Source organism: Suricata suricatta, chromosome 4 (assembly GCF_006229205.1).
Source record: "Suricata suricatta isolate VVHF042 chromosome 4, meerkat_22Aug2017_6uvM2_HiC, whole genome shotgun sequence".
NCBI classification, from domain to species: Eukaryota; Metazoa; Chordata; class Mammalia; order Carnivora; family Herpestidae; genus Suricata; species Suricata suricatta.
The window spans coordinates 98,515,918-98,526,088 of record NC_043703.1 but is presented as its reverse complement, the minus strand read 5'-3'; positions in this window follow the sequence as shown (position 1 = coordinate 98,526,088).

The window sequence follows — 10,171 nt, the reverse complement described above, 5'->3', positions numbered from 1 at the left end:
AAAAAAAAAAAAAAAACAATGAAAAAGAAACCAAACATGCTACCCAGTAACAGTGTTACGTTTCACTGTGCCCAGTGTAAAGGTTATGAGGAATATCTTGACTGGTTCCCAGGAGTTAGACATTTTTATTCTGTTCCCGCAGCCCATGGTTTCATTTTGTTCGGAACAAACAACTGAACTTTTTGAAGATAATTAATGAAGAAACCTTTAAGGCCTTAGAACTTCATATTATTGCCACAAGTGTGATCTGCCTCCTCTACCCATGGTGATGCTGGAATATATCTTTTATTTCTTTGATCCCAAAGGTCACAGCTGCAAATTCAAACATCAAAGGAAAGGAAAAACTGGTGGATTATTTTTCCTACTGTAGCTATTATTTCAAACAAGTTCCATTTTGCTTTTTTTCCCTCCCACAATATGACTGAACGGTACACATTTTCTAAATCTTTTGCCATACCAGGCAATCAGTTCATCCAAATAACTTTTGGATTATAAGACCAAGTGGTCAAAATATACTGAAGATCAGGAGGTAATGGACTAAGTCCTCACCACCACCACCAGGTGATTTGGTGATCTGGGGCAAATTATTTCCCCCTTCTGGGTCTCTGTTCTGTCCCCTGAAAAATAAAAGTCTTTAAGTCAGTACTTGCTATTGTCACATTTACTAATGAGATTATATTATTCTGTAAGTAACCATATCAATAACATGCTAATGAAATAATTTTTTTTAATGTTTTGTTTATTTTTGAGACAGAGAGAAAGAGAGTGTGAGCAGGGGAAGGTCAGAGGGAGAGGGAGACACAGAATCTGAAGATAGGCTCCAGGCTCTGAGCTGTCAGCACAGAGCTTGACGCAGGGCTCAAATCCATGAACTGGGGGATCATGACCTGAGCTGAATTTGGACACTCAACCAACCGAGCCACTCAGGCGCCCCGGTGAAATGATTTCTGAATAACTGTCATCTTATTCACTTCTTCACTTGTCATTTGACTTAGCACTTTACATAGGTGCCTCCTTAGTGGATATTTAACATATATTTAAAAACAAAATATATTATAATCTTAAACAGCATTCTCCTGATGGGTTTTAATGCTCTTAATTCTACTCTACTTTTGTAAAAACAGCTGTGGCTTAAATACTCTGCTAAAATGGAGAGAGTATTATAATTTATTAATTGAAGCACACTTGTATGCAAACACACACACACACACACACAAACACATGCCAAATCTATTCTTTCCTGCCATCAAAGTAATTTATTTGTCATGCAATGGGAGGGAGAGAGACAATGTCATCTTGATCAGACAATTAAACACGTAATTAAGTACGCTATATTATCAAGAAAAATGGATCTCAAAAATTGGAAAAAGTTCTTAGCAATTAAAAGATACAGTATAAATATCGGTTCTTTTCAGAAGGAAGACTGAGTGTGGTATACTATAAAGGTGTAGGGAAAAACAAATGACACTTTCAAATGAGTACAATTCTCCAAAATATAAATAATTATATTGTGGGACTATAGGAGTCCTCTCATGACAATAACCTGTGGGGAAATTCCAGCTAAATTCTGATATGAAAAATTTCAAAAATAATGTCTTAGTCTTTAAATTATAAGCTAAAGGCTAACTCGCTGACTTGATGTAAAGGAAAAATCTGGATATATTGCTGAACATGACAATCTATTCACCTTTGTTGGGGTGGGGAGATCTGGTGATTTGTTTGAACCACCAGAGTGATGGCATGCGCTAAATTCATTTTGCTTTTCTGTGTGAAAAGTCTATTAAAATTTCCAAGCCAGATTGTATTAACTGAGGTACCATTTTTATCCATGACCTAAATGAGCACAAACAAAGGTAGACATAAGATCAAAAGAATCCAAACACATAGATGTAAGCTCTGTGCTGGGTTCCAAAACAATCACACATAAGTACAGAGGAACATGCTTCAAAAGTTATTCTTGTGAAAATTCTGTGAGGTGTGGCTTGAGCTAGAAATTGTTCTATAGCTACTTATAGAGGTATGCTTCCAGATAAATCCTCCTTCAAGAATCAGAGCCAGAAAAAAAATGAGGTCTTCCTTAATCAAGCTTAAATAAAATATAGGAATACCACATCCTCAAAATAAAACTAACAGTGAAGAGAGTCCCGGGCTATGTGTTAACCAGTTTGCATGCATAATACCATTTCATTTTCATATCAATTTCATAAGGTAGAAACTGACCATTCTCATTTAAGAACCTAAAAACTGAGACTTAGAGAGGTTAATTCTTATGTTCAATGTCACATAGCCAATAAGAGGGTAAGTGATGACTAAAAAAAATTCCTGATACACCACTTCTCATGTTCTTATCACTACAATATATAACATCCCATTTTGAGGCTATAGATTTAGAAACCCTAGTTTTGAGGCTACAGAATTATCTAAAAACTTAGATAAATTGTATACAAAAATAAATTTAAAAAAAGATAAATTGTATACAAAAGCTAATAGGAGTATAAACATCTTCTTACTGTTAATGATATGGCTTCAAGATTATCATCTAGAAATGGCTTAGAGAAATATTACCTTCTGTTATCATAAAGAACTCAATATCAATTAAATTCAAATGAAAATATTTACTGGCTATTACATTTGAATTTTAGTTGACCAATGATAACACAGAACCACTTCCTGACCTGATAAATTACATTTTAACATCTCAATATTATACAAAAGAAATCAAAGAATCATTTCATTAGAACATTGGAGTTTTTTTGTCTTTTTAGTTATTGTTTTTGTTTTTATTTATATTCAAGTTAGTTAACATACAATGTAGTCTTGGCTTCAGGAATAGAACCCAATGATTCATCTCTTACATACAACACCCAGTGCTCATCCCAAAAAGTGCTTCCTTAATGCCCATCACCCATGTAAACCTCCCAACCCCTCTCCAGAAGCCCTCAGTTTGTTCTCTGTATTTAAGAGTCTCTTATGGTTTGCCTCCCTCTCTGTTTTTATCTTATTTTTCCATCCCTTACCCTATGTTCATCTGTTGAGTTTCTCAGATTTCACATATGAGTGAAATCATATATCTGTCTTTCTCTGACTTATTTCACTTAGCGTAATACCCTCCAGTCCCATCCACATTATTGCAAATGGCAGGATTTCATTTTCTTCTATTGCTGAGTAGTATTCCATTGTATATAGAAGATGAACACAGATAAATGTCATTCTAATATTCATAAAAGATAAAAATAAGTACATTGCCTGTAATTGACCCTAAGTAATATAGGTTAAGTAATATAGACTCTTCTGTTGAAGACAAATAGAAAAGCTGGAAAAATATGGAAAAAGCCAAAAATCACCATTCTAGCCCTCATTATTTCCACAAACAATGTTCCAAACATAATATCCAGAAAACATGAAATAGAACAACATGAAGAAAATTTGGAAGAAACAAAACTTAATATCATATTTAAAGATGGATTTGAATATGTTAGAATTATCAAGCTCAGATTTCTAAATAACTGCTTATTCTATTCAAGAATCTTAAGGAAAAGAAAATTTTAGCAGAAAACTGAAATTATAAAAATTACTTTGCAAGTTTGAAAAAGAACCAAAACATCAAAAATTTAAAATTATAATAGCTAAACTTTGGAACTCAGATGTATTTAATAAGTTAGACAAAGCTAAAGAGAGAATTAGAAAATTGGAAGTTGAGTAAAAAAAATACTGAGGATTAAGCACAGTAGAAAGTCAAGAATAAAAATAGATAAGAGATATTGAATACAGTGAGAGATTCTAACATACAGATATTTAAAACCTCATAATGAGAGGACCATGTAGAGCAAAAGGAATATTTGAAGATATAATAACCAAGAGTTTTTCAAAGTGATGAAGACACCAGTTAATTTATTCAGATGTCCAGTTAGTTAGTCCCAAAGTATACTGAATTAAAGAAATTTTCTCATAGATACCTCATTGTGAAACTGTAGAATACAAAAAACAAGAGCAGCCTAAGAAGGAGAAAGATTAGAATTTTCTTTAAAGCTGGCTTCTTAAAAGAAAAAACAAAACCAGAAGAAAATGGATTAATATTTTAATTGTGCCAAAGAAAATAACTACCAATGTTAAATTCTATACTGAGTGAAAATAAAAATTCAAGTGAAATAAAAAAATTTACAGAATCGTAAAAGATATTACAGACTTTAAGAAGAAATACATATATATATACACACACACGAAAACATACATATACTCATAGGTATGTGTTAACATGGAGTCACATATATAGACATATATATGAATGGTATATATGGATGAAAGGTAGATTTAATGTGTTCTAAGGTCTTTCCATTACCTGGGAGAACAATAAAGTACCAATTAATATTAGACTTGATATGTCAAATATGTAATCACCTCTAGCATAACCACTAAAAATATCCAATAATGTATAAATTCCAAATACATGGTGAACAAAATGGAATAAACTAATATATCTATGCAAAGAAAATAAGAGAGAAACAAAAGACAACGTAAAACAGGCATAGGAAATAGATAACACACACATACACACACACACACACACACACAAATAATTAAAAATAGATATTAAGTGTGGGTGAACTAGAAATGCCAATTAAAAAACAAAGATTTGGGGCACCTGGGTGGCTCAGTCAGCTAAGTGGCCTACTTTGACTCAGGTCATGATCTAGTGGTTCCTGAGTTTGAGCCCCATGTCTGGGCTGACAGCTTGGAGCCTGAAGCCTGCTTCAGATTCTATGTCTCCCTCTATCTCTGCTCTCCCCTGCTCATGTTCTGTCTCTCAAAAATAAATAAATGTTAAAAAAAAACATATGAGGTATAAAAAGCAAAGACTATAACATTATAGTAAAGAACCCCCAAATGTTTTCTTCTTATAGGAGATGCATATAAAATATAAAGATACAGTAAGTTTATTTGAAAATAAAACAATGACAATTTAAAATTTACTATGTAAAAAATAAGAAATGTAAAAATTGGGACAGCTATTTAATTCAAATTCAGTAAATTTAAGAGCAACAGGCATTAAAAGTAATAAAATAAGATGTATCTTTAAAATGAAATGTTCAATTTACCAGTAGGATAAAATAATTCTAAAAGTGTATGCAACTAACTCAATGGTTTCAAATTACATAAAGCGATATTGACATAAATATAAGGAGAAATCAGCAAATCCACAATAACTGTAGACATTTTAAACACAGCTTTCTCATAAACAGAAAAGATAGGAAAAAATATTAAGGGTATAACAGTTTTAAACAGAACAATTAATGACTTCGACCTCATAGACATAGACGAAATGTCCTCCACACATGTAGAATACAAATCATTTTCTTTTTTAAAGTGGGTCTTTATTTTTGAGAGAGAGAAAGAGACAGCATATGCACATGTGCTAGTGGGGGAGGGGCAAAGAAAGGAAGGCAGAAGCTCCAAAGCAGGCTCTTCACTGACAGCAGAGAGCCTGAGGCAGGGCTTGATCTCACAAACTGTGAGATTATGACCTGAGCCAAGCCAGATGCTTAACTGACTGAGCCACCCAGGGTTACCACAAATTCTTCCCAAGGATACCTGAAATATTTTCACAAATTGACCAAAGTAAATCTCAATATATTTCTAATTATTAAAATTATACAGAAAATGATCACAATGGAATTAAGATAGAAATCAATAAGAATATGTTTCCATGGGTCAAGGAACAAATTATAAGAAAATTAGAAAATATTTTGAATTAAATAATAGCCAAAGTACTACATTTCAAAGTTAAGAGAAGTGGCTAAAGCTATATTTATCAAGCAATTTATAACTTTAATTTCATACTGGAAAAAAGGGATAAGACTGAAAATTTATAAACTGTGAATCCAACTCAAAATGCTAGAAAAGGGATAAAAATTAAAAATAGATAAAAAATAATAATGACACAGATTAATGAGCTAGACATCAACATAAAAGAGAAAGAATTGGCAAAGAACTCGGTTCTTTAAAAAGACCGAAAAACCCCTAAGCGTTTGAAATTAAACCCCTAAGGAGAATGAGAAAGAAAATAAAAGTCAAATACTTAAAATCAATTTCAGAAAGATAAAAGGAAGCCCATTAAAGATTCTATACACATTAAATATACATGTAATAAAAACGTCATCATGCCAATAAATGTAAATTTACCAAGATGTAAATAGTCTCATAACTTTTCAAGAAACTGAATTTATAATTTGAAACATTCATATAAGGAAAACCAGTCCCAAAAGCTACAAGGGTGAATTCTACCAAACATTTAATATCAGTTCTATTAGAATATCAGGATACCTTAAAGATATTTTGAGAAAACTTATAGGCCAACTCATTCAAAAACTGATAAAAAAATCCAAACAACCTGTTTGTAAATAATTCAGAAATATATAAAAGGGACAACAAAGATAAGTTTCCTTTAGGAATAAAGATTGGATTAATGTTTTAAAATCCATCAATATTGTATACCACATTGACCAAAGAAAACATCATATCATTATCTCAATAGATGCAGATAAAACATTAGATAAAATTCAGCATTTATTCGTGATTATAGCTCTTAGCAAACTAGGAATAGAAAGACATTTGCTCAATGTCAGAAAAGATAATTACAGGAAATCTGTAACATTTAAAGTTGCTTTCACTTAGTGGTGAATGTTGAAAACTCTTCCTTTGAAATCAGGTTCAAGATAAGTATGTCTGCTATGACCATTTATATTCAACCTTATACTGTAGGATCCATACCCCCTCCAAAAAAGGAAGGGTAAAAATTGGAAATGAATAAATAAACTGTCATTATTGGTAGAGGACTCAATTGTGTAGGTAGAAAATTCAAAAGAAAATGCAAAGAAACAGTCTTAGTGATTCACATACAAACCAAAAGCAGAAAATAAAATCAAAAGATACTATTTGTAGTAGCAAAAATATATCAAACTAAAAATATACAAATTCTCTATGCAGAACGCTACAAAACCCTGTTGCAAGAAATGTAAGAAAGCTTATATATATTGAGATGTAACATTGTAATTGACCAGAAGACTTAATATTATAAAATCAATCTCTCCAAATTAAACTAAAGGCTTAATGCAATCACGACAATAATTGCAATAGATTTTTTGGTTTTGTTTTTGTGGATCTTAACAAGCTGTTTCTATAATTTACAGGAGAATGCTGAAGATCAAGAATGGCCAAGACTATCTATTTTCAAATGTCTTATACACTGAGATATTACTGAAGACCACAAAGAGCTGTAACTGGTATAGGTAAGATGTATTTATACTTACTATATTAGATATTAAAACTGAGAACACTTTAAAAATATTTGTGGGTAATTTTTAAATAACATCATTGAATACATAACATTTTAACATAAGTAACATATTTAAGCATATAAAAATACTATGTTTTCCAAAATAAAAATCAGCAACAACTAACTTCTACTGTTTTCTCACATTGTCTTCAGAATTAAAATCTGTTGCATATGCTGTTTGGTTAAAGTATATGAAGAAAATCCAGCCTCACACTTATAAGTAGATAGAAAAGATAGAATTACGTGCCTCTTGAAAAAATCTTGGACACCACATGGGCCTCAGACAAGATGAAGTGGCCAAGAAGATGAGTAGAGAGTGATGACTTGGTCTATTTAATATAAAGTGGCAACAATATCATGTTGGTAGAAAGAGCTAAAAATCCTAAAACTACATATACACATACCTGTACTCTTCACTGATAGCTGATAGGTGTCATTATAGAGCCAGAGAAGGATGATCTTTCCAATAAATCATGTTGGGATAACTGGATATCCATGTCAGAAAGAAACAAAGCTTTACTCCTCCCTCTACCATGTGAAAAATCAATTTCAGTTGGATTTTAAACTAAAATGATGAAACTTTAGAAGGATAGAAAAGAATACTATAAAATTCTCAGGGAAGGGAAATGTTTTTGTTTGTTTGTCTTTTGTTTTTGTTTTTTACTTTTAATGGAAAACCAAAATCTCTAATCATAAAGGTGAAGACTGGTATTTTTAACTGCATTAAAATTAAATTCTTTTTCTCCAAAGATATCAAAAGAGTTAAAAGGAAAGTCATAGAATGGTGATGGTGTTTTTCATTCAAGGAACCAATGAAGGAGGTGTAAATGCAGAATACAGACACCACACACCAGGAGATATTCAAATAAACCACAGTACAGTGAAAAAGCTGGTCTTCTTCTTTAACCATCAGAAAAATACAAATTAAACCCAAAAGGATATTATCACTACATGTCCACCAGAAAACATTAGACTAAAAGAGACTGATGACATAAGTGCTCACAAGAATGAGGAGAAATGAGGATCTCACACAGTGTGGTATTGCTTACTAAAGCTGGACTCACCTTTTATGACTCTGCAACTTCATTCCTATGTATAGACCCAACCAAAATTTATTCACATGCACCAAGAGACAGATAAGAGAATATGCACAGCAGCCTCATTATTAACAGTCAAAAGCTAGACTCAACCTAAACGTCTCTGCACAGTTGATTCTATAATTTAATGGTATTCAATTTGTTCACTAGAAAACTGTAACAGCATGAGCATGCACACACAATAGTTATATAAAAACATGGATGCATCTCACGAACATAATGTTGAACACAAAAGAACACTTACTAGGAAAATTCATTTACACACCCAATTTTCTTTATATGTGTTTTATTTTATAGGAAAAGTTGTTTTTTGAGAAAGGTTAACATTGTCATGCAGTGACATTCATAACTACACATGTGCCAGAAGCCTTTCAAAGTGCTTAATATGCATTATCTCAGTCACTCTTGAAAACAATCTCTATTTTGTAGATGAACAATCACAGACATAGAAAGAGTAAATAACATACTGCAATCACAAGCAACAGAACCGAAAACACAGTTCTGAATTCAGAGCTTACAGCGTTAGTGTATCTTATAGGCATTACCTCATTTAATCTTGTAAACTTGCAAGAAAGGAACTATTATTTCTATCCTGTGTGAGAAAAATGAGCCCTGAAGAAGTTAAATCATTGCCCAGGGTCACAGAGCAAGGAAAAGCCCATTACACTGCCTTCTTTTAGTAAGACAAACAGGTTATCTTTTTATTTGCTACTCTATACAAGTCCACCAAAATAAATTACCATCCTTGCTTACACTGAGTAATTTGGGGAATAAAACATGCTATTCTGAGCCACATGACCCATTCATTCCAAAACTGAGAAGTACCATGCATTTGTTTCTGGCTCTCCATGGTAGTATGTGACTAATGATTTTGCTTTTGTGACACTGAACATCAGAGGCCTAAGCAGGACTAATCTTGATAAATAGAAAACCAATTTGAAAGAAAAGTGCCAAATAGCTAACCAGAGAGAGAAAAACAGTCAATGCTACCTCTGGGATGTAGGTGGCTAATTCCTTTGTGTTCCTAGGGTCTTTATCACAAACTACAAATATGACAGGGCAAGAAACCATGTCAGAGGGTCCAAGAAGAGGTAGAGAGGGAGCTGAGTCAGAGAGAAGTGGATAAAAAGAAAAGGGGTAATAAAGAGATGAAAATGAAGGGGAAAAATTAAGGCCAAGGAGAGAGAAAAAAGTTTTAAAATGGAATGTTCAGGTCTTGGGACACTGACTAGAAAGAAGAAAGGAAGGAAAAAAAGGAGGGAGGGAAAAGATCCCTTTACCCTAGGAATAAAATATAGTGAGAGAAAGGGTGATGATAGCAACTTCCATTCTGAATTCTGCCAGTTTGTAGAATCAGATCACATCCTCAGTGATTCCCAGCACTTAGTCACCATTCCTCTCTAACTTTCTCAGCCTGAATCGAAAAACGCCATCTCACATGCGGCATGACGTTACAATAAAATGACTTCTTCCAAGAAGTTGCCTTGTAATTTGGTGAATTACAATTGCCCACCCAGCAAAATAATGTGATGCCTGTTAGTGACCACAAGGCTTCAAAATACCATTCACTTGATTCCCTGCCCTGAAAATAAGTGGTTTGCCACCAAATTTATTATTTCAGAAGGGCCTAAGTACCACTATTTGAGTCACTTTGCACACAGTAGTTCCAGTAATGTTGACAGCAAATACTTGGTGTCAGTTTTTAAAACAAGATGAGTTTTGCCCAACATCTCTTATCATC